Here is a 25,641-nt window from a genome sequence, read left to right as displayed (position 1 = left end):
TAGGCTGTGTCACTCTGCTGGAATTTATGGACTTTGCCTTTCTTAGAAAATGAGCAACAGTGGTAGCGACATGACCTGCAAGAAAAAAGCTTATTGTGTGTCTCTTTTTCTCTTTTCGTAGGTAACACTCATCCAAGAGACAGGTGAAATTTTTCCTGGAGAGGGGTGAAAAATCTAGTGGCACGGAAAACAGTTGGGTTAAAAAGCTCGTAAGTATCTGCTGTGGCTGGAGAGTATAAAATGTTTTCTGGTTTTCTGTTTTAGATACTTTGTGAAATGATGCAGTGAATGTGCAGTGTATATGGAATGGAGTGTCAAACATGATTAACTACGCCTTTCTTAAGAACATTGATTAATGTATCACTAACCTAACTTTCTAAAGCATAAGTAGCTAAATATATTTGTTAGAGCAGTATTAATGTGTGTGGGTTGTGGCTGCATGAAGGCAAAGTATTGGGTACATAGACTGTATACACTGGGTTTCAAAAAACAGGACCCCTTTTTTATTTTTCTCTATAACAGATGCCTGGATGTACAGTAATAAAACTTAGCTAGTAGATGGGCCTGTGGTAGAGTGACTGAGAGAGCAGGGAGCCTGTGGTTGTCAGCTTGCAGCTGTCTCTTGCCCTGGGCTCACTAGTGAAAGCTTCTAGCAGAGGTTGTATGTGCTAGATTCTTTATTAAACTTTATCACTGGTTGCCTATTGAAAAACATATTACTTACAAGATAGCACTTTTAACATTTAAGGCATTCCAGATTACATCGCACTATTCCTTACTCTCCTGCAAGGGTTCTCCATTAACGACCACCATCTTGTCCTTCATAGCTCCAAATCTGCTTGTTATGAATCTACTAGACATAGCAGGGGCGTAGCTACGGGTGGGCCTAGGCTCGTCCAGTCTTGGTTCAGGCCCACCCAGAAGCGCTACACCCAAACCAATTCCCTCCCTTCCTTCCAACCTCACTCCCATGTACAGTACAGCGCCTGTTCCTGCACCGCGACCTCCGTGTCTTCCTTATCCAACCCCCATCCTATCCGCAGCGCTTGCTCGCTCTCTATGATCGCCGCCCAGCAGGAACTTCAAACAGCGCGTCAATGCTGTGTCAGCGCCTTCCTCTCTGATGCATTTCACGCAACTTCCTGTTTACGCAGGCTGGGTGGGACGCAGCAGAGAGGAAGGCTCTGACACAGCGCTGTCGCACTGTTTGAAGTTCCTGCTGGGCGGCGATCATAGAGAGTGAGCAAGCGGCTGGGGTGGATAAGGAAGACACGGAGGTAGCGCCCTGGCGGTGCCGGAACTGTGGGAGGGGAGAGAGGCACTGGACATGGGGGTTGGAGGGAAGGGAAGGGAAGGGATGGATTGGATATTGTTGTAATGTTGCAAGGGGGAGGATGGGAAGGGGGAGTGGGGAGAAAATGTTTGATATAGGAACTTCTGAGTGAGCAAGCGCTGCGCAGCAAGGGTGGGGGTTGGGTAAGGAAGACATGGAGGTGGCGGTGCCTGAACTGTGGGAGGGGAGAGAGGTGCTGGACATGGGGGTTGGAGGGGAGGGAAGGGGCCCTGGACATGTATGCTTGTGGGTGGGAGGTTGGAGAGAAGGGAGAGAGGTGCTGGGCATGTAAGGAGGTGCTGGAGAGAAGGGATAGAGCTGCTCGATATGTGGGTGGGAGGGAAGGGAGAGAGGTGCTGGATATGTGGGTGGGAGCGAAGGGAGAGAGGTGCTGGAGCAAATGGAGAGAGGTGCTGGATATGTAGGAGGGAGAGAAGGGAGAGATGTGCTGGGTGAGGGTGTGGGAGGGAAGGTAGAGAGCTGCTGGATTTGTGGGGGAGGGCAGGCGGGAAAGGGGAGAGGTGCTGGGCATGCAAGGGAGTCTGCAGCAAAGGGAGAGAGGTGCTGGATATGCAGGGGAGGACTGGAGGGAAGAGGGAGAGATGTGGACCTGCAAGGGGGGGGGGGGCGAGAACGAAGGGAGAGAAGTACTGGACCTATGAGAGGGGGAAGGGTTAGTGTTAGAGGAAAGGGAGAGGGATGTTGGATCAAGGAGATAAGGAATGGGGGAGGGTGTCAAATGCTGAACCCACAGTGGAGAATGAACCAGATGCATAAGGGGAGGGAAGAGAGAAGGAAAGTTGCTGGTTAGAGAGGAAAGGTGTGTGGGAGGGAGAAAGGGGACATAGAGAGGTACAAAGAAACAAAAGGAGATGATGAGCATTGGATGGGAGCATGGGGACAGGGACACAGATGAGATGCTGTATTGGGATGGCATATGGGCACATAGGGGCAATGCCTGACATGGGGGTGGGGAGGGAGATATGGGAATAGAGATACAATGGACATGGGGGGGAGGTATGGGAATAGAGATATAATGGACACAGAGGGGAGATACCAGACAAGAGGGAGAATAGGAACACAGATGGGAGATGCTGGGCATGGGGTACATGGGTGCACAAAGGAATGATGATGGATGCGGGGATATGAACACGGGAGATTCTGGATAAGGAAATATATGGACACAGAGATGGGAGATGGATGGTGGACATGGAGACAGAAGAAATGTCAAATGGACAGGAAAGACACAGGGAAGCAGAAACCAGAGACTGGGACCAATATGATATGAAAAATAAAATGACCAGACAACAAAAAGGTACAAAAATTATTTTTATTTCTATTTTGTAATTAGATTATGCCAGATTTGGCATATGTCAGACATGGCTGGGGCCCAGGGAAGAAATCTAGGAGAGGACCCCCAAAGCCTATTACCAGGCTGTACCTTCTTCAGCTTCTGGCAGGCTTGGGGCTCTCTCTGGCCAGAAAGCCAAGCACAATTGCCCTATTTGCACCCCCCCCCCCCCCCCCCCAAAAAAAAAAAAAAAAAAAACCATCATCCCTGGCATGTGATACCTTTATATTTTGCACAGGAGGAAATGCCTTTTTTTTTGTTTGTTTCTCTAGTGTTGTACTTCATGCAAGGTCTGGTTTCTTGGGGTTTCAGTTTAATTTATATTTATAGAGTTTGTGGTCACTTATTCTGTATTTGGCTCTTGTGTTCTGTGTGCGTGGCCCCGAGGTATTCTGTCACCATGAAGTTTCTATGTAGCATTCTGTAGTAATTTAGCTTGTTTGGTTTTCTTGATAGATGTATCAATATTTTAGAGCCGCTTTTCATAGGTAGAGGATCCTTGTTTTGGAAGTTAGTGCTGGCACGATAGATTTGCTCTAGATTCTGAGTGACTTTTTGTTTGTAGATTTTTTTAAATTACTTTACAACATGTCTATTATTGAGATTACCAGAATTTCTTTGTATGGTGAGTTTTATGGGGAAATGTCCTTGCTGTGCTCTGCATCCATTATTGATGGAAGGCTAGTATGTGCTCTGGATGCAGAATGTGTTTGACGTTCAGTGTTTGGCTTTCAGTACCATATGTGTGTTGGAGGACCTTGGCTCAGTGGGGGCTGAAGAAGAGTGCAGTTCCTTGTACTTCCTTTAGCTCTCAATTAGTTGGCCACTGAAGCCTGCACTGCTACCCTCATTGAAGTAATGGGGAGTGAGGTAGAGGTGCAGCATGGGGTGGGGTAGGGGCAAAGCATGGGTGTATTAGGTGGCTGGGTTTTTTTTTTCTCTTTCAAAAAGTTGGCAACTCTAGTACCCACCCATCCAACTTGTTGGCCCACCCAAAAATTGCCTTCTGGCTACGCCACTGAGACATAGGCATGTATTTTCAAAGCACTTAAACTTACACAGTTCCATAGGTTACTATGATAGGAGCTCATTTTCAAAGCAGTAACCTATGGAACTGTGTAAGTTTAAGTGCTTTGAAAATGAGCCCCATAGTGCCTTTTTCTTTCTTCCTCCTAACCTCTAGGCTAGTGGTTTGTGCAGTGGACTTTGATCCTGGGGACTGCATGGCCATGCTAGTCTGTATCTGCTGTCATTTTCTATGTTACTATGATTCCAATAGTGAGAGCTAGTAAGACCGTAAAGTAGGTGTTCTCAACCAGTCTTTGGAGGTCACCCAGCCAGTCAGGTTTTCAGGATACCCACAGTGAATATGCATATGAGAGATTTGCATACAAAGGAGGCAGTGCATGCAAATTTATCTCATGTGTATTTACTGTGGATATGTTTAAAACCAGCTTGGCTTGGTGGGTCCTGAGGACTGGTTTGAGAACTTACTTTAAAGCAGGCTTGTCCAACCTATGGCCCGCAGGCCAGAATCTGGCCTATCAAGTCCTTTTAGCTAGAACTCAGAAGCTTGGCAAATCTTATGGCGCTTATAGCGGGATTCCTGCTTCCTCACCATTACTTGACTCTCTGGAAGTTCGGATCAGTCTTGCAGTTTCAAGTCTCCTAAGACTTCAAACCGTGAGACCAAACCGAACTTCTGGCACCACGCAGTTCAAGCTTGCAAAAGGAAGCAGGAATCCCTCTGCAGCTGAAGCCAAATGAGGGGAACGAGACTGGGTGAAGACTTTGTTTGTGTGTGTGTGTGGGGGGGGGGGGGGGGGGGGGGAGGTATATGAGAGAGAAAGAGAGACTGAATGAAGGCGGGGTTGGTGGTCAACGCACCTTTGTATTTTACCATTATTTCCCAAAATGTGGGGCAAAATATGACGGTGCATATTTTGGCCCTCCGAATGTTACAAAAATATAAAATTTGGCCTCTGATAGGAAAAGGTTGGACAAGCCTGCTCTAAAGGATGTTAATTTGATCGCAGCATTCATATCCTGAAAATAGAGTATACTATGTAAGCAAGTGTCCTGAGCAAAATGGAATGGTGTTTTTAGCCAACTTTTTAAAGCAGTTCTTTCTGAAGAGCTGTGATTTTCTCAGGAAAAGTTTGGCTTATATCTAGCCCCCAGTAGAGCGACACAAGTGGGGCTGTGCTAAAGGACGACACTGATGCATCCTTTGTGGTTTCATCGTGAAAACATAATTACCCTTTCATTGAACTGCTGCTTGTGACCCCTGCACTGTATCTTCTTTAATTATACAAAGGAACTGTATAATACAAATTCATTTTTGTTTTTATTTATCTACAAAACAGAGCTTGGCCTCTGAACTCGAGGGAAGCTGTCTTCCTGGTCACATTTCCCAAATGAAGTCAAAGAACAGCCTTCTCTTGGGAAAGTTGCCTGGGAAGGGGAGTAACGCACGGTTTGAGACTGTGCGCAGTCCGATTAATCTGCTCTGCAGTTAGTTCACAATTTCTGTGAAAGTACTGCTAGATTTGTAGTTGACTGCCATCGTTAATGGACCGAAGAGCAGTTTTCACCCTTGGCATGAAGTCAGAGGTACTAAGTGGATTTTACCATTCTCCTGTATATCCAATGGAAATACATCTAGTAAATGTAGCCAAAAGTGAGTGGTGCTAAGATATTCAATATGAAATGTAATAGGCTACTTGTAAAATATTAGATGTTAAGTGGAGTAGTTGATATATCAGATTGGGTTGTAATGCTCCTCCTCCTCCTCCTTCTTCTGGGTTTCCAGCTAAATTGCAACTGGATTTTATTGGGTTATGACAGTAGGATTCTTAATAACTTTCCAAGGTTTTTAATTTTCTAGTTTAAAACCTGCCCTGCTGACTTAACCCAGCTATCATGACTACTACATTCAGGGGCAAGAAACTGCAGCTTTCCTCCAAAACCCAGCATATAGATTTTGGGCCCTGATGCTAAAAGTTACGACCAGCATAAACATGCAGTTAATGCCGGGTGTGCCCACACTTTATTGTGTGCCAGATGCTAAGAGGGCTCGAGCGTGGGTATTAACGTGTGCAGTACAGATGGCTGCAAATTGTCTTGAAATGTATTTAAATGGATGTTAATGATGTCATTAAGTATTCTTTTATTTATTGGGACTCAGTGTTGTACAGCAAGAATAAGTCAAACATAAGCAATTGACAATTACAGCTGTAAAAATATTCAAATAATGCAAGTATGGCATAGTACGATACATTACAATTCCAACACAATACACAATAAAACATTTTAATAGACAGCATAGGGTGTAAGCAAAGATAGCACATGTTGATAAGATAGAGTAACAGGAGTAAGAAAATAAGGGGGCTGATTTAAAGAAAGTAGCACATAGGTCAGAAAGGTGCTTGAATGTTATCTTAGCTAGGGTAGGAACGGATTAACATGTCCTGCTATAATACCAGTGTCACTGCTTGTATGTGTGACCAGCAAGTTACTACTTCCATTAAAGGCCTAGTTGAAGAGCCAAGCTTTCACCTGCTTCCTGATTTGTCACTTAATATGTCCCATTCTTCATTTCTTTAAAATGTATTTTAAAGTAATCTTGTGTTAAGCGAAGCCATTCAGGGAGTGCTTTCCAGCGTGTGGGAACTACTCCTGGGGAAGGCTTGTTGAAGGGTGTCACATTGAGTGATAGCCTTTGGAGAGGGTGTAGTTAGGGACACTCCTTGGGAAGACCTTAGTGACCTTGGAGGTGTGTGGAAGGAGAGATCATGTTCAAGTACTCTGGACCATTTCCTTTAAGGACCTTGAAGATGAGACATAGTTTTAAATTTAGCGTGTATTGAACTTCTAGCCAGTGAAGCTTCTGCAAAAATGGTACGATGTGGTCACATTGCTTACAACCTATTAGTCTTTCTGCAGCTTTCTGAATCAATTGGAACTGGTGCATTACAGTAATCCAGTCTTGATGTTATCATTTCATGCACAATTGAGACAAGTCTTGGCTTCTCATTGTAAGGCAAGAGGCAGCATAGTTGTCACAAATGATAGACACAGCTCTTCAAGGTAGCTTGGATTTGGGGGATTAGAGTAAGTGCAAGAAATGATGGCCTATAACACTGCTTCCCAAGTTGGTCCTGGAGTACTCCCTTGCCAGTTAGGTTTTTAGGATATCCACAATGATTAGGCATAAAAGAAATGTGCATCTAATGGAGGCTGTGGATGCAAATCGAGCTCGTGGCTATTCATTGTAGATATCCTGAAAAGCTGACTGGCAAGGGGGTACTCCAGGACTGACTTGGGAAACACTGGCCTATAACACTGAAAAGTTTTCATCAGGACAGTGTAGATTTTGAGAACAGGATTTCTTGTAAGTTTTTCACATTTTTTTTTTCATCTTTTATAAGTGTAAGGAGGCTCCTACAAGACAGATGGGAAGTAACAAACATATGTGCATATCAGAGCAAAAGTGAATTCCATGTGCTAGTAGTATTTGTGAGGCTCATATTTAGACACTGAATAAATTCCGATGTGTGCTGATACTTCCATTTTTGTCTGGGCTTATAACAAAACTTTTGTGTACATGTGTCAAACATGTCCCCTTCCCACCCCCCATTAAACACAAGTTAGTGCAGTTTTAACCGTGCATAAAATTTAAATGATTTCCTTCAAGCATCATGGTGCTGGGTTTTTTTTGTTTGTTTTTTTTTTTGCATTGCTGCTGTTTTGTGGACCCATCTACGCTCGGCTTTGAGCATTGGCCCCTGAAATTCATGGCTATGCGTCATCTTCTTCTCTTCTCACCTCTAGGGCTGTGAATGCTGCTTCTTCAACAGCACAGTCAATCAAATCTATAGTTCCTGTACAGTTGGTGCACAGCACTGGACACCTGGCCTGCCTTCTGCAGTTATTGCTTTAATAATTGTCTTGGATAATGTGCACATTCTATTCCCTCCTGTTCCCCCAATCATGTTCAAACCAAGCAAGTATCAGTAAAAAAAAAAGAGAGAAAAAAATTAATGCTACAGCTCAACAGAAAGAATTGATACTGGATAAACTCCAAATACAGACATCATTGAAGTTAATGCCCTTGTAACAACTTCAACTAGCCAAAAAAATAGAGAACCTGCATGAACAGTAACCAAACAAAATGCTTTCAACTTGCTAAACAGATTTGTACAGCATCTTCAGGTTGATTTGTCACTTAATGCGTCCCATTCTTTGTTTCTTTAAAATGTCTTTTAAAGTAAGGTCAATAAAATTATGGATTGTTGAACACGTTGTAGCCTTGAATTAATCTGCTCTGGGCTAATGATGATACTTAAGGCACTGAAGTCTTTGAACTGATGAAAGAACAGTTTTAGAACGCCTTTATTGCCATTATAAACCAGGCTGTGGTTGAAAACAGAAAGAAAGGGTATCTAGTGCAAGCTTTTATAGGTTTACCCTTGTGATACTGGTGTTCTGTCAAAATCTGCTGAGGGAAGCTGTAGCTACTGCAGTTGAAATATTTTGTGGGCATGTGCATAGAGCAAATGGACTTTTGGTCCTTTTTCATGTGTTTTTTTTTTTTGGGGGGGGGGACGACTTTTGTTAGTTCGTTTCACACATTGGTGTTAAAACCTTAAAACATTAACACAAGTAAATCAACTTTACCTGCGTTGTCTAGATTATCACATTCATAAATATTTTGTGCTCAATAAATTTAAGGTGCTTTAACCGAATGCACGCTAGCCCATGCACATCCCCAATATTCCTAGTCGATGAGGGAAACCGTTAAAGTTGCTTATCTTATTGAACCTTCTAGAAAGTAAATTTAGACCTTCCTTGGTCATTCAGCAAAACTGTCTTGAGAACCAGTAGGGTGAGCTTGTGGTAATGGAATTGCTGGCTTGTCGGAAATTTGCTGTGAATGATGGTCAGTAGTGGCGTGCATCTCGTGAACAGTTGAGCCGCTAATAAATGTATTAGGGAGTTTTAGAGGCAGGGCTCCCTGAGGAAAAGCTTATGAGCAGTTCAATTCTTCTACAAGTTGAAAAGCCTTCTTTCAAGGCCCTTCTATCTATAGACTTGACAAAATATTCATGCATATGTCCTGAAACGCTATATAGTGTGACCTAAGTTGCATGCGCAAATCTGGTCATATTGTGTTTTGCACGTGCAACTTAATTTATTTATTTAGTTATTTATTGCATTTGTATCCCACATTTTCCCACCTCTTTGCAGGCTCAATGTGGCTTACAATACATCATGAATGGTGGAAGTATATAAGAGAATATACATTTAGTATTACATAGGATCTTGGTTAACATGATAATGATGAAACATGATAGTAGTGTGACAAGCAAATATAAGACAGCACTGATAATTGCCACTTAACAAGTGGGTTACAGACATCAGGCCCATTCAGGTACCAAAAGCTTGCTGAAAAAGCCAGGTTTTAACAGCTACTTTAAAATATTTAAGTGAAAGTTCACTGTGAATATTTAAGGGCAGGTAATTCCAGGCAGCTGGTGCTGTGGAAAAGAAATCACTGCATCTGGTGGATTCCAGTTGAGCAGCTCCTGAACTCAGCAGAACCAAATGATGGTCTTTTGAGGGATGAAGAAAAGGAATAGGCATATAGGGAATGAGAAGAGCAGACAATAGGGTAGGATGCCCATCCAAAATGCCTGGAAAGCAAATATCAAACTTGGAAACCTGATTCAATATTCAAAGTGTAGCTAGTGGTGGTTGAGCAGTATTTGAAGTTTTTGCAGTTTCTTCAGATTAGTCTGAAAGTACAAAATATTATAGTACAGTAATCCATTCTGGAAATGAGAGTAAGTAGAAGAGGGTGATATTAATCATGGTCAAAGAAACCTTTCCAATTGGACTGCAGGATATCAGGTGACAGTTCCTTTCATCTGTAAAAAGAGTGGAGGAATGCAAAAATAAAACAAAGGATATCGTAATGCCTGTGAATCATTTTGTGATTGGCACCTTGGGTATAGTGTGCAATATTGGTCTTCTCATCTCAGAAAAGATATAATGGAATTCAAAAAGGTACAGAGAAGGTTAACAAAAACGGTAAAGGGGATGTAATGATTACCCTATGAGGAAAGACTAAAGAGATTAGGGTTCTTCAGTTTGGAGAAGACGGCTAAGGGAAGTTATGATAAAGGTGTATAAAATCCTGATTGGAATGGGTAAAAGCGAATTCATGGTTTACCTTTTCAAAAGCCACAAGGACTAGGGGATACACCATGAAGTTACTAAGTAGTACATTTACAACACATAGAAAATATTTTTGCCTCAACAAATAGGATTTGGAGCTTGTTGGTAGATGAAAGTACCTGTATATAATACGTCAACCACTTTGGTTGTAGCACGGGAAGACAGAATATCGAATGCATAGCCCATGCCTATGTGATTAAAGCAGCTAATGTAGCTGAGTTTAAAAAAGGTATGGACAAGCTCCTGGAGGAAAAGTCTATAAACCCATTAAGGCAGACCTCTGGTGAAACTACTGCAGGCAGTTTATTCCATAACACGGGCCCTTGTACTGTAAAAGCAGCCCCCTTTGTTTCTGCATAATGGATACCAAGATGGTACAACCATCTCTCACCCCCTCAGACCTTAATGTTCTCGATAGCTTATACAACTGAATAACCTGCTTCAAATATAATGGCACATCAAACAATATTGCCTTATATAACAGTGTCAAAATTGTGTACACAATTTTGTATTCCACTGGCAACCAGTATAACTGTTTCAATCCCAGTGTAATGTGGTCAAATTTTCCACAACACACAATGTTCGTACTGCAGAATTCTGTGTAACATGCAATGCTTTCCACTGAGTTGTAGTAATACCCAGATACAATGGATTGCAGTAGTCCAGTTTTGTCAAAACTAACATCTGAACAACCAATCTGAAATTAAATGCTGCTAACACAGACTTCAATCACAGACTTCATCATAGATAATTTTGTGTACTAGGGTGCAGATTTTAAATGCGATTCGATCCTTGACAGGAAGCCAATGCAATTTCTCTCGGAGCGGTTTTGCACGAACAGCCACCTAAATTTCCGAAAAAAAACTAAAAACGCACCTTTTTAGACAAGTATACCCCACAGAACCAACATAAACGCCCTGCCACAATATCACTAAAACACAACATGGACTTAACACAAAACCTTCTGTTGCTCGATCCCCTAGTGTGGGTGAACCACACTAGCCTCATTTTAACCATTCTATCACCTTGTATTTGTTAACACCCGATTTTGTAATCATCTTTCTGGAACCATGTAAGCCACATTGAGCCTACAAATAGGTGGGGAAATGTGGGATACAAATGTTACAAATTAATAAATAAGCGCAGTTGGGAAAAGGCTGCTCTCATCACCTTTCCAATCTGATCCTTCATTGATAGACGTACATTCAGAATCCACACCCAAACATTTCACTCTAGGTTGCACAGGTAATAGCTCTCCATCCACCTTACAAAGTAAAAGAGGTAATGCCTGTACATCTCTCCACATTATACCTCTGTTTTCCCTATATTCAAAGCTAACCCATTCTTCCCCATCCATTTTCAAACCTTTGCCAGACAGTTCTGTATTTTTTTTTAATGTCTCCTTCATAGTTCCCAAATTAGGAAAAAAAATTGCACATCGTCTGCATATAACCTATAACTCTCTCCCAACTCTTGGAGCACCTTACCCAATGAAACCTTGCATAAATTAAAATAGTAAGGCAGATAGGACCCCCACCAACACAGGATACACCTGTGACACTGTCCCTGCAATCCCAGCCTGCATCCTTTGATTGGTTAAATAGGATCCCAACCACTCATATACCATCCCCTCTACTCCCACTATACCCAGCTTTCTCAACAGTATCCCATTATTTACTGTATCAAAGGCAGAGGAGATGTCTAATGTGACAAAACAAGTGTTTATTATCCATCCTCCTTAATCATGGAGATCAAAAGCAGTTCAACACTATATCTTCTTCGAAACCCATATTGAAAGGGGTCCAACAACTGCCTAGAATCTACATATTCCACTAATTTCTAGAACACAGCTTTCTCAAGTACTTTTCCCATCGCTGGAGGTCTGAGATTGGTCGATAATTACCAGGCAAGGTTGGATCCAACCTTTCAATAATGGCTTCACTGTCAAATGCTTTGACACTCCAATAATGATGATGGAAACTAAGACTTGCCCATTCTTTAGATTCACTGCAGCTTGAATGTGACTCATTCCATGCCCTCCCCCACCAACCTCATCTGAGCACACATTACTAATGCCTTCATTCAGACAAATACCTATTATATGCATTGTCTTTTCTCCTATTTACTATACAGAGCAAGAATCTCAACTGCATTGTTAAATATTATTTTTTTTATGTTACTACCCTATTTTTCCCCCACCCGCTTGTCTTCCCACCTTTGAAAAAACAGAATACTCCTGCCTGACTGGTTTTCTTTGCTTAGTTCATACTGAGATCAGCCTTTTCCTTTTCATTCCCCTTTAGTAAGTAAACAAAGGACAGGTGTTAGTAGGTCTGAAGCCACCTACCTGTCGGTTTCTATTCTTCTTCTGCTGGTTTTTGCAGTGGCCTATAACAGCACAGATCACTGAACCCAGACATGTCTAATTATGCCTGGCACATGTTCTAAAATATGTAGAATCCTTTGCACTGATCTCTCTGTGTTGCATTAATTTAAACTTGGGTCTGATGTGAATTTATGCAAATGTAAACCAGAACTGGTCAGTTTTGCACATGGTGCCCATTATCGTTTTCCCCTAGAAATTTTCATTTCTTATATGGATGGGGATGTCCCAGTCTTTTGGGATAGCTCTAGTTTTGGATCACATAAATGTGTATCCACTTAAATGCTTAATTCATTTTATTATTTTACTAAATCAATATGAGCAATATTTATAAACTAATGTATTGGATTAAAGATAATCATTCCCATTGAATGCATGTCTGGGGCAAGGCACTGGGTTAAGCAAGTATTATGTATTGTAACAGAATTTGGTATTGATCTGCCTTCTCTTGCATTTTCTGGAAGGTAAAATCCAAATTTAACCTGGTAGGTAACAGTGCGTAGGGTCCAATTAGCTCATCTAGCATGCCCAGTTATTTTCCACCGTGATCAGGTAAGTCTATAAATTCTCATCTAAAGCCCATAAAATCAAGCAGCAGTGTGGCAATATTCTCTCACATATGTACTTTTTTTAATAATTTTTTTTTACAAATTTTGCATTTTATATATAATTTTGTAATTATTCTAATCACAGAAGCCCAAATTTATTTACTGAAGGTAAAAAAAAAAAAAGGAGCAAAGGAGGAAAAAGGACCTCTGTAAACTGTGGTTTGTTGCACCTAACAATTTGATAATCACCCTTACTGGGTTATAATATTGCCTATACCACAGTACATAGAATCGATCATTGATCCAGAAAAAACCTCCAATATAATTTAATAATGTCCTACTGCTCCTAATAGCAAAATTATCAAAATTTTCAAGTTAATCTTCAAAACCTCTTGCAATTTAGAGCTTCAGTCTGAAAAATTACTTAATCCACATTTGTTTTGCTGATAGAACAAAGGAAACACAACTTCGCTTTTTCTTGTAGCAGAAGTCATCTACCTCCTCCATTTCTCTTACCAAACCTCTCAGCCCTGTTCTATTTGCCCTCTTTCTGTCCCAAGAGCTTTAATTTCCATTAGAGATCATGGTTTCTACCACCTCTGCTGCTAGTAACTTTCCTCGTCTGTCTTTATGGTTCTTAGTCCTGTACTTGATCCACTTCCAATGGTTCTTAGTCCTGTACTTGATCCAGTTCCAAGTCTCTCTTCCCATTTCTTAGTCACGCTTTGTAGTAATCTAAGCACATCAAAATTTAATGGCTTTATTGTGTGAAACATCCACTTGCCCCCCCCCCCCCCCACCATTACTTATTGATGGTAGGATTATAACCATGGCCATTTGTGCAGGTTATACCAGCCATCTTGAGAACCTGATGCAGCTGTACCCCCCACTTTCTGTGGTTTGCATTTTCTTGTATTTGACTTTCTGTAGTTTCATAGGACTAAACAAACCCTCTCCCTTCCCTCATTTCTGCCTAACATTCCCCACCTGCTGCAGCACTCTATTTTTCTACTACTACTACTACTTAGCATTTCTAGAGCGCTACTAGGGTTACGCAGCGCTGTACAGTTTAACAATGAAGGACGGTCCCTGCTCAAAGGAGCTTACAATCTAAAGGACGAAATGTCAAGTTAGGGCAGTCTAGATTTCCTGAATGGAGGTATGGTGGTTAGGTGCTGAAGGCGACATTGAAGAGATGGGCTTTGAGTAAGGATTTGAAGATGGGCAGGGAGGGGGCCTGGCGAATGGTCTCAGGAAGTTTATTCCAAGCATAGGGTGAGGCGAGGCAGAAAGGGCGGAGCCTGGAGTTGGTGGTGGTGGAGAAGGGTACTGAAAGGAGGGATTTGTCTTGAGAGCGGAGGTTACGGGTAGGGACGTAGGGGGAGATGAGGGTAGGGAGGGGCTGCAGATCGAGTGCATTTGTAGGTTAGTAGGAGAAGCTTGAACTGTATGCGGTACCTAAAATCGCCTTGACTACTGCAACGTACTCCTCACTGGCCTCCCACTTAGCCACCTATCCCCCCTTCAGTCCGTTCAGAACTCTGCTGCACGTCTTATCTTCCGCCTGGACTGATATACTCTATTTTTCTCCCAAGCACATGTTTTTTTCTTGTGGCTGCTACTGCAGGTAGGCTATTCTAGACATCTACCAAATAAAGAAATATTTGATTTGGTGAATCATTCTTTTATGATAAATATATTGAATGGATTTGGAATCTAAAATAAGGTTCTAAATTGGTTTCAATGTTTCCTGACTGGTAGATGTTATACTGTAAAGATGCAAGGAGAATTATCGAGTCCTTGGGGGCCACCTTGTGGAGTTCTTCAGAGCTCTCCTCTTTTGCCAACAGTATTTGTCTTGATGTGGTCATTAAGAGTAGCTTTAGATAAAATTAATATTCAAACTTTTATTTATGCAGATGACATTACAATTTTTTTTTTGCCTTTAAGGATAGTAAAGATGTGATGCGTAGGCTTCAGTGCTGTTTACAACTGATCAAATCTTGGGTAATCTCACATAAACTGAAACTAAATAAAGATAAGACACTGAGGCGTATTTTCAAAGCACTTAGACTTGCAAAGTTGCATAGAGGGGCATTTTCGAAAGAAACATCTAAGTTGGAATTTGGACATCTTTGTAAAACGTCCAAATTCAGAAGCGGGGAAAAGGTCATTTTCGAAAAAGATGGACGTCCATCTTTGTGTTCGAAAATACCATGGACGTCCTTGGATTTGGACGTCCCTGGATTTTCGGCCATTTTCGAACGCAAAGACATCCAGGTCTAAAACGTCCAAAGTCAAGCCATTTGGACATGGGAGGAGCCTGCTTTTTTAGTAGACTGGTCCCCCTGACATGCCTGGAAAGCAATCAGGCACCATAGGGGGCACTGCAGTGGACTTCATAAAATGCTCCCAGGTACACAGCTCCCTTACCTTGTGTGTTGAGTCCCCCCAAAACTCACTGCCCCCAACTGTACACCACTACCATAGCCCTTATGGGTGAAGGGGGGGCACCTATATGTGGATACAGAGGGTTTCGGGTGGGTTTTGGAGGGCTTGCTGTTTCCTCCACAAATGTAACAGGTAGGCGGGCTATGGCCTGGGTCCTCCTGTCTGAAGTGCACTGCACCTACTACGAAACTACTCCAGGGACCTGCTGAATATGATATCTGAGGCTGGCATAGAAGCTGGCAAGTAATATTTTTAATCATGTTTTTTGAGGGTGGGAGGGGGTTAGTGACCACTGGGGTAGTAGTGGGGGGGTAAGCCCTGATTCCCTCCAGTGGTCATGTGGTCATTTCATGCCCCTTTTTGTGCTTTATTCATAATAAAAACAGGTCTGGGTGAAAACTTCCAAGTTTTAGTCTTGGACGTCTCTGCTTTTTTCCATTATGGCTCAAAGACGTCCAAGTCTTAGGAACGCCCAAGTTCCGCCTTGAACACGCCTCTGATACGCCCCCTTGAGATTTGGATGTACTTGCGACGGACTTCTGAGAAAGACATCCAAAATCGGGTTTTGATTATACTGATTTGGATGTCTCTGTGAGATGGACGCCCAAGTGCCGATTTATGTCACTTTTTGGATGTCTATCTCTTTCGAAAATGAGTCTAACCTATGGAACCTTATAAGTCTAAGTGCTTTGAAAATGAGCCCCTAAATTTTTGTGGATCAGTAAACCAAATATTCAATGTATTGTCAATGTACTTCTTTCCAAGTTGTTTTGGGAGGTAGAGAAATTCATATAGAATCTTCATCTTGAATTTTAGATGTTTAGGTAGATGTCTTTTGATGGGCGTTTGGGTAAAGAAGATAATTAAAAACTCCTTTTTAATGCTGAAAAAGCTTAGAACTATTAAGAAATTTTTCAATTATTTTTACACTGATTACTTTAAAGTTTTATTTCTATCACAGGTAGATTACTGTAACTGTCTATGCTGGATGTTCTACAGCATTGAAGAAAATATTACAATTACTACAGAATTCTGCTGTTTTAGGTTAATTTATTCTATTCGTAGGTTTGAGTCTGCCTCCAATATCTTCTTGATTTTACATTGATTCCAACAGTGGCTAATCCAGGTCACAAGTACCTGGCAAGATCCCAAAACAGTACATTTCATGCTGCTTATCCTAGAAATTAGCAGTTGATTTTCCCCAAGTTCATCTTAATAATGGCTTATGGACTTATCTTTTAGGAAGCTATCCAAACCTTTTTTAAACCCCACTAAGCTAACTGCTTTTACTACATTTCTGTGGCAACAAATTCCAGAGTTTAATTACTTGAGGAGGCAGTTAGTGCACCTGTGCTAACTACTCAAGTATCGCACATAGTAATTGCCATGCACTAACCCCAACGTGCAGTCCATATCCATTCTTCACCCATAATCTGCCCAGTTCTGCCCCGTACCATGCTAAGCAGTTAGCATGGGATTTGTAGAATGCTGACTGTTTTAGTATGGGTCGTTGCTAGCAGCACATTCTAAATCCCACACTAACTGCTTAGTATGTGTTGGTGAACAAGCTCCTTAGTTTGCCATAAACCAACTTGTACATCTTTTCTCAGTAAGACTTTTAACTTCAGCTCAAGCAAAAACTACAAAAAAAAATTGATTACTGTAACTCTCAATTTCTGGGAATACCATCATCCTAAATCCTAGCTCTGCGGGTCATCTAAAACACGGCTGCACGATTGATTACTGGAATCTCAAGGTCTGAATACATCACTCCAAACATTAAAATAATTACATTGGTTTCCTGTAACATACAGAGTTCAATTCAAGACTCTCTTGTATTGACTCATCAATGTATATTTGGGAGTGTTCTGGCCTACTTATATGCAATCATTTAAACCGAAATGAGCACTGAAATCCGAGACATCCTATCAGCTCCGTTTACCTTCCGCAAAGTCGTATAAATACGTAGAGACAAAACTACAGGCCTTTTCTGTCGCTGCCCCATCCTTGTGGAATTCTGTACCTGGATACCAGAGATCATATGAAGATATTCAACAATTCAAGTAGTTGCTAAAAACGGATATATTTGTAAAAGCCTTTTTGGCTACATGAGGACTTGTCTTTGACTTTTTTGTATGTGTGTGGTTACAACCATTTTACTGATCATGTTTCATCATCATATGATTAGTGATTGTTGTGTCTAGGAACATGTTTGTGACTGTTGTTACATGCAGTGGATAAAGGCGGGATATAAATGTAGTAAATAAATAAGTACTGTAGTTGAATGATGCACCTCAGTTACCCCTTATTTAGGTAGTAGGTGGGAGTGTTTCACTCTGGTGCCAGACATTCATGACCTGGCTGAGAGAGACCTGTAACCTGTGTTTGATTAATGTCCTGCTACGTAACTCAATTGAAAACATGCATTAGTGTGTGTATATCCATCCTGGCAGCAGAAGCTTTTAAAATGGCATTATCTCCTACTGCCCTGGGCAAAGTCTCATTTTGCAGTTCATACCGTGAGACTGGTCCTGCAGCGGCAAATGATTTGTGTTTCTCTTGCTGCCAAGCTGAAAAGGGTGAGGAAAATGCAAGATAAGATAATACTGCAACTCTATTAGACCTAAATACAGGGCCTACCAAGCTCACTTCCTCCCAGGGTTCTAGCCTAAATAGACTATCTGTACATGGGAAGGAATGGTAGGGGTAGTGTATTTTCTGAACAGTCCACTGCATCCCCAAACCTTCCCTGCACATCCAACTCAGACAGCACTCAAACCCACAAAAGTGTAGATATTTTGTATCAATGTCAGTGGCATTCCTAGGGGCGCTGACACCCAGGGCGGATCACCGATGCGCCCCGCCCCCCCCCCGGGTGCAGCGCGACCCCCCCCCCGCGAACCCCCCCCCAGGGTGCACGCCGCTCACGCCACTGGGGGGAGGTGCCGCGCGCCTGTCAGCTCTTCGTTTCCATGCTCCCTCTGCCCCGGAACAGGAAGTAACCTGTTCCGGGGCAGAAGGAGCGTGAAAACGAAGAGCCAACAGGTGCGCGGCACTCGGGGCAGACTGCCCCCACCGCCCCCCCCCTTGGTACGCCACTGCAATAAGTTGACCTCAAAGCAGGCATGACATAGTTCAACTGATTAGTAACTAGGAAAGAAAGTAGAATGATATCCATGTTAATTTGAAACATATCCATTGCTATTCCTCTCAAAATATTTGGAAGCCTGGTACTTTCAAAATAGAAGGTTATGAGATTTGATTTGTGAGATGGAGAGGAATTTGTGAGAATAGTTTGCCTCTTTAAGTAGCATTTTGTTATGTACTGATTTGAATTCTTATTGTAATTTTTTGTATTTTTACTTGCCTCAGGCATTTAGGTGAGTTGTACAATTAAATTCAAGAAAAAGGAAGTTGCAGAGGCAACACTATCCTAGGCAAGTTAATAACTGCATAAGAGTAGAGTACTGTAGATGTTTGGAAACAGAGGTACTTCACCAACTTAAGGCCTGAGGCTGTGAAACCCTCAGGTGCTTAGTTCAAACTTGACTTCCTTTAGCCAGGTTCAAAGGAGTATCAACTGTCACTTATGGATCACGGTATGGCATCAGTCACTCTGCATGTGACTCATCATACTTCAGAGACTGCACTGTTTCCCTTTTCCCAGAAATGTACACAGTGGCAGCAAATAATTAATAAAACAGGTTGCTTTCTTTTGTCTAGCAAGAGATTGGGCAGCTACCAAAGCTGAAATCCAAGTTTTATGTCGTAATAAGGGTTTGTTTGTTCTTCAATTGTCATTAAACTTGTTTATGATTTGGATAAAGCCACTGCCATAGAGTTTAAGGTATATGGCTATAAGCTCTCAGAACTATTCTTAATGCTCGAATTCTCTTACACGTTCGAAGGTGATTTGAAAACGTGTATCTTATAAAATACAGTCCACCTCTACACCCCTGTTCCCATCCAAATAATGGACCCAGAAATGCCTATTCACAGTCCACATATAAATATATACTTTCTAGTCAGCACATATATATAGCTATTGTGTTCTATGGGAGCCATTTTCTGGATGTTAAGACCTGCTTCACACATTCAAAACACTTTATAAAATGTATCCTCTTACTGTTTAGGAAAGTGGTTCTCAAACCTGTCCTGAGAGACCACACCAGCCAGTTGGGTTTTCAGGATATCCTCAATGACTATGCATGAGAGAGAAATGCATATAATGGAGGTAACAGGCATGCAAATCTGTTTCCTGTGTATTCATTAGTGGTTCCCCAGGATTGGTTTGAGATCCACTGGTTTAGGTCTGTACAATAGTCTGATTTTAAATGTGTTGTCCTATGGTTATAAATCCTTTTGTCTTGTACAGTTCAACTTTCCTTCCTGTACTGAAGGCTCCCTGTGCAATTTGGAAAGTATAAATAGTATGAATCATCACACCGTAGAGATTTATTACTATCTTTGAACCAAGTTATTTAATCAGCAGGCATCCAATGCAATTTAACAAACTAAAGTAACTAGAACATGTGCTGCTACTTTTTACCAGCTACAAACACATCTCTTGATGTATTTTTCATCAAGAGATGGATGAATAGAGCATAGCCATCTAGTCTTGATAAAATCAACATGTGAATGACCTTAACACTGGGAGATTCTAACAAGGGCAAGATCTAACAGGTTTGTCACGGTTGCAAATAACTGAAAAGGACCATGGAAAGAATATGACTTTTCATAGATATCGCCAAGTCCACTAAATCCCTTAAACCTGTTTCAGTGATAGACCACAAAGGATGGTATTTGGAGTTCATGGGAAGGAGTGGAGATGACTAGGAGGGTGTTGTAGAGATCAATCTTTTTTTAAACATTTGACCAAGCAGATTTTATAGTGCTCCAAGACTAGATTCTCAGAGTTATGCAGGGGTTTTTTTTTTTTTTTTTGGGGGGGGGGGGGGGGGGGGGGTTCCTGACACAGGTTGATGACTAGGTCTTCGCAAAGATGCAGTTCTCACAGATATGGAAAATGTTACTAGCTAAATTGGTTACAAAATAAGCATGTTTTGTTCTTCGGTCATTTTTCTGTTAAAGCGTGCCCTTGTGTAGCAGAATGTCTGGATGCTCCTCCTGCATTTTAAAGATTTGATCCTCTCAGCTGGGAACCACTTACAAGACAAAACTAGAGAGAAATATGGAAATAATGCAAATTTGAGTATCCTCTGGTGCCGCCACACTGTGTCACACATCGGAGGATACTGAGCTGCTTCAGAGCATCGCCCCTCAACGATTCATAACAGACCTCACCAGGGCTGGTCTTAGCAAGTGCGGGGCCCTATGCAGACCAATTTAATGGGGCCCCACCCTAGCCCTTCCCCCATCCTAACTCCACCCCCACCCTAGCTCCAGGGCCGGCCACCCCTCCCTCCGAGCTCCAAGGCCCCCAGCTCCAGGGCTTCCCCCCCTAGGGCTCCCAGCTCCAAGGTCCCCCTCCCTCCCGGTCATTTTTTAACACCCCCCTCCAAAATCCAGTACTAGGTATGCCGAGAATACAAAACACTCAGGACCTATAGAGCAATTCTACCATACCATAAGCAGTCATTTCTACGAATCACACAAAGAAAAGGAAAACATCTTAAAACACTACAGTGAGCACTAGAACATCAATTCACCTATTGTAAAATGAAGCCAGACAGAATAGTACAGATCGTCGATCCTGCACAGTCAATGCCAACTGAAAGCCATGTCTTTTCCACAAACGCAGATACACCCTAATCCACTATAGAATAAGTAGTAATATTTAAACTTTCTATTTAGACAAAAATTAAACTGAACCCCCAAGATGCCAGACTCTGCATACAATGCAACACCACAGAAACAGAAAATGTCCCCTAGTACTGTGCAAAATATAAAGACAGCAGATGTAAATTTGAAAAAAAAAACTAACAAATACCAATCACCTCTTTACAAATTAATAAATAGAAATAAAACAAATATAGAAAATAAAATACCATTTTATTGGACTAATAGATTAAGCTTTCAGAGGCCAAAACATCCTTCCTCAGGTCAATATAGTATAGTACTGTTACAGTATCCTATCCTGACCTGAGGAAGGGGGTTTTGTTCTCCGAACATTAGCCAAAATGTATTAAAATTAGTCCAATAAAAAGATTACCTTGTTTACATGTTCTATTATAAACATTTATTAACACATCTACAATACTACTTTATCCTAGAGCAAAAAAATAAAAATATATATTTTATTTACAGTTTGTTGTCTCTGGTTTCTGCTTTCCTCATTTTCTTTTCACTGTCTTCCTTCCATCCAGCATCTGTCTTCGGTCTCTCTCTGCCATCCAGTATCTGCCCTCTCTGCTGTCCCCTCCATCCAGTGTCTGCCCTCTCTCCCTGCTCCTTCCATCCACATCTGCCCTCTCTCCTCTCTCCCTTCCCCTTCCATCCACATCTGCCCTCTCTCCCTGCCCCTTCCATGATCCATCCACCATCTGCCCCTGTCTGCCTCCTCTCTCTTCCCCATCCATTCACTGTCTGCCCTTTCTATCCCTTCCATCCACTGTCTGCCCTTTCTCTCTGCCCCTTCAATCCACAGTTTGCCCTCCCTCTCCCATCCATCTAGGGTTTGCCCTCCCTCTTGCTCCCCCATCCAGGATCTGCCCCTCTCTCCGCCCCTTTTTTCAGCCCCCAGTTCCAGCCCCACTATCCCACCAGTCCCCCATTTCAGCCCCAGCCCTTTTCTCCCACCAGTCCCGAGCTTCAGCCCCCTAGCCACTTCTCCTTGTCCCCAGTTTCAGCCCCCGTCCCCAGTTTCAGCCCCTGCCCCTTTTCAGCATTCAGTCCCAGTACTTAGCCCCCTTATCCCACCTACCCTCCTTTTCAGCCCCCAGTTCCAGCCCCTTCATCCACATGCCTTGTATTAGAGTCCCCCTTTTCAGAACCATTCTCCCACCTGACCCACGCCTGCCCCATTTTCCTACCAGCCCCAGGCATGACCCCCATTTTCCCATATTGCCCCTTCTCAGACCCCAGTGCCAGTCCCCTTCTCCCATCCAAGAACCCCCTCCTTAGTCCTCTTCTCCCATCCAAGAACCCCAGTCCCCTCCTCACCCGTCCCCTTCAACCATCCAAGAACCCCCTCCCCACCCCTTCTCCCATCCGTGAACCCCCTCCCCACCTCAGTCCCCTTCTCCCATCCAAGAACCCCAGTCCCCTCCCCACCCGTCCCCTTCAACTATCCAAGAACCCCCTCCCCACCTCAGTCCTCCTTTCCATTTGAGACCCCCCTCCCCACCCTTCCCCCACCTGAGAACCCCCATCCCACACCCTTCTCCCATCTGAGTCCCGCCCAACGCCCTCACTGCTTTTAAAAAAAACCTCACTGCCTTAAAAAAAAAAAAAAAAAAAAAAAATTTCGAAGCACCGGAGTGGCAGGCAGCGCCTCGCGTCTGCCCTGCTACTAAAAATCTGTTCGACGTCGTTCGGGCCTTCCCACATTGAGTCCCGCCCGCCCTCGCGGTAATTGGAAGTTACCTCAGAGGAGGGCAGGACTCAATGTGGGAAGGCCCGAACAACGTCGAAGAGATTTTTAGTAGCAGGGCAGACGCGAGGCGCTGCCTGCCACTCCAGCGCTTCAAAATCATTTTTTAAAATCCAGGACAGGGTGGGAGTGGGACGCAGCAGCGGGAACGGACTCGGAGCACCCCCCCCCCCCCCCCCCCCCCCGCTGACATCTGGGGTGGACCGCCCCACCACACCGCCATCGTTGTGCACCGTTGGGAGGGGGGACTGGAGCTGCGGTCGGGGCGGGGCCCCCCTGAGCGCGAGGCCCTATGCGGCCGCTTCGCCTGCCTCGCCTTAAGACCGGCCCTGGACCTCACAATGTATTTGAACTTTGTTACAACACGGATTCTTCCCGAAGGATAAAGGAAATATTTTACTTTCCCCAATACCTAAATATTCAAAGAAAAAAACAAGTGACTTAACCAACTACCGCCCAGTAGCATCTATCCCTCTGGTAACCAAACTAATGGAAAGTGTGGTAACCAAGCAACTCACCAACTACTTAAACAAATTCTCAATTCTTCATAACTCTCAATCAGGATTTCGGTTCAACCATACTACTGAAACAGTACTAATCACTCTCCTAACTAAATTTAAACAAGCAATTGCAACTGGCAACAATATACTTCTCCTACAATTTGATATGTCCAGTGCATTCGACATGGTAAGCCACAAAATATTATTAAACATCCTAGAATACTTCGGAGTTGGAGGAAATGTTCTTAGCTGGTTCAGAGGCTTCCTAAATGCTAGATCTTACCAAGTTACATCTAATTCGAACACATCAGCTCCATGGAAACCAGAATGTGGAGTTCCCCAAGGATCACCACTTTCACCGTCCCTCTTCAACCTAATGATGACACCTCTGGCCAAATCGATATCCAACCATGGCCTCAACTCATACGTTTACGCAGATGATGTCACAATCTATATCCCGTTCAAATATGATCTAAAAGAAATCACTAATGAAATCAACCACAGCTTCCAAATCATGAATTCTTGGGTGGATGATTTTCAATTAAAACTTAATGCAGAAAAAACACAGTCTTGTCCTCTCATCACAACATAACACAAGTAAATTCACCACTATAATCACACCAAATCTTCCCCTCCCTGTATCAGACAGCCTTAAAATTCTTGGAGTCACAATTGACAGAAATCTTACACTTGAAAGCCATGGTGCTTCATCTCTGGTCACAGAACATGTGGTTTTTATGCTGTGCTTTAACTCTTGTACATTGCAGTTGCCACTCTCTGCTTTCGCTGGCAGTCTGCACTCTCAAGGGGAATTCTACTTATGTTGCTGCACATGTGCTGTTCTATATGTTAAATGCTGCCTTTCTGCTGGGATTTCTTGGATGCTGGTTGTGTTGCTCTGGTGTCCAGAACTCTCATCTGTACCTCTCTCATATCCTTTTCTCGCATTTGTGTGGGAATCTAGTTTTCTTGGCTAATACTTTGATTCTCATGCTCCCTTTTGCAGTTTTTTGCTATTATTGTGCCTAATGCTCATCATCACCACCAAAATTGTACTTTTACTTTTTCTGCATGAAAATAATTTCTATTAATGTGCAAGGTTTAAATAATCCTATAAAACATAAGAAGGTACTAATATACTTTAGAAGACTGCAGGCAGACATTATTCTAGTGCAGGAGACACATCTCCTTGCCTCTGATGTGGTGGGATTCCAGGACCAGTTCTATTCTCTTGTTGCTGCTTCCTCTGCAGCGCATAAAAAAAATGGGGTTGCAATTCTAGCTCGTAAATCCCTTCCAGTTTCCACTGTAAAACAATGCTCTGACAATGAGGGTAGGTGGATATTGGTCGACTTAAAGCTCCATGATTCCAATTTGTTGCTTGGCACCTTGTATGCCCCAAATTCTGACTCTCCCTTGTTTTTTCATAATTTACTCTCAGAGATTGTTTCCTTTGGATCCAGCAATATCGTACTTGGGGGCGATTTCAATCAAGTGCAGGATCCTATTCTGGACAGGAAGTCTGCTTGCCTCTTTAGCGCTTCCTAAAATCCAAGACCTAATGACAACCCTGGGTTTAGTGGATCCTTGGTGGGTTTTCCATCCCACAGAGAGGGATTTCACGTTTTTTTTTTTCTCCTCCTTATGGCAGCTTTTCGAGAATTGACTATTTTTTAATCTCCTCGAGTTTCTTACCTCAGGCGTGTAGTGCAGACATTCTTGGTAGAGTTGTCTCCGATCACTCACCGGTGTCTCTCAGTTTAAATATTGTACTACCTGGCCAGGGTAGACCGCCTTGGAGATTTAACTCCCTATTGTTGCAGGATGTCAACTTTATTCGATTTACTAAATCCAAAATGGATGAGTTCTTTTATTTTAATGTCTTGGAGGAGGATAAAGCGCTGCTCTGGTGGGATGCTTTTAAGGCTACTATTAGAGGTCACATAATAAGTTATTCTGCCATGGAAAATCATAGGCATAAAACAGACTTGTTGGATAAATCAGCCAAAATTAAGCAGTTGGAAAATAAGTTCCTTGCAGATAACGATCCGGCTACCCTTTTGAGCTTACAGAACTTAAAATATGATTTTAATACCACCCTCTCCAAAGTGGCGCTGGACCTAATTCACATGTCTAAATCCACATTGTATGCTGAGAGTAATAAAGCCAGTCACCTCCTTGCACAATACCTTAAAACTAAACGGAGTAGGAATAGGATCTCGCAAATTGTGGACTCCTTGGCGGTCATCCATACTACGGATGACGCCATTGCGCAGCAATTCCA

The 25,641-nt window shown here is 42.6% G+C and overlaps 1 protein-coding gene across 1 annotated transcript in view; it reads left to right on the top strand.

Moving 5' to 3' along the window:
* PLXNB2 (plexin B2) overlaps positions 1–25,641 on the top strand; it is a 519,469-nt gene that overhangs the window by 293,929 nt on the left and 199,899 nt on the right. Inside the window, exon 3 of the mRNA XM_030217169.1 lies at positions 122–209. The gene's annotated coding sequence lies outside the window, so the exon portion shown is untranslated. The remainder of the gene's footprint in view (positions 1–121; positions 210–25,641) is intronic.

This window comes from Microcaecilia unicolor, chromosome 10 (assembly GCF_901765095.1).
Source record: "Microcaecilia unicolor chromosome 10, aMicUni1.1, whole genome shotgun sequence".
Lineage (NCBI taxonomy): Eukaryota > Metazoa > Chordata > Amphibia > Gymnophiona > Siphonopidae > Microcaecilia > Microcaecilia unicolor.
The sequence above is the reverse complement of the archived record's forward strand: the minus strand, read 5'-3'. Positions and strand labels throughout refer to the sequence as shown.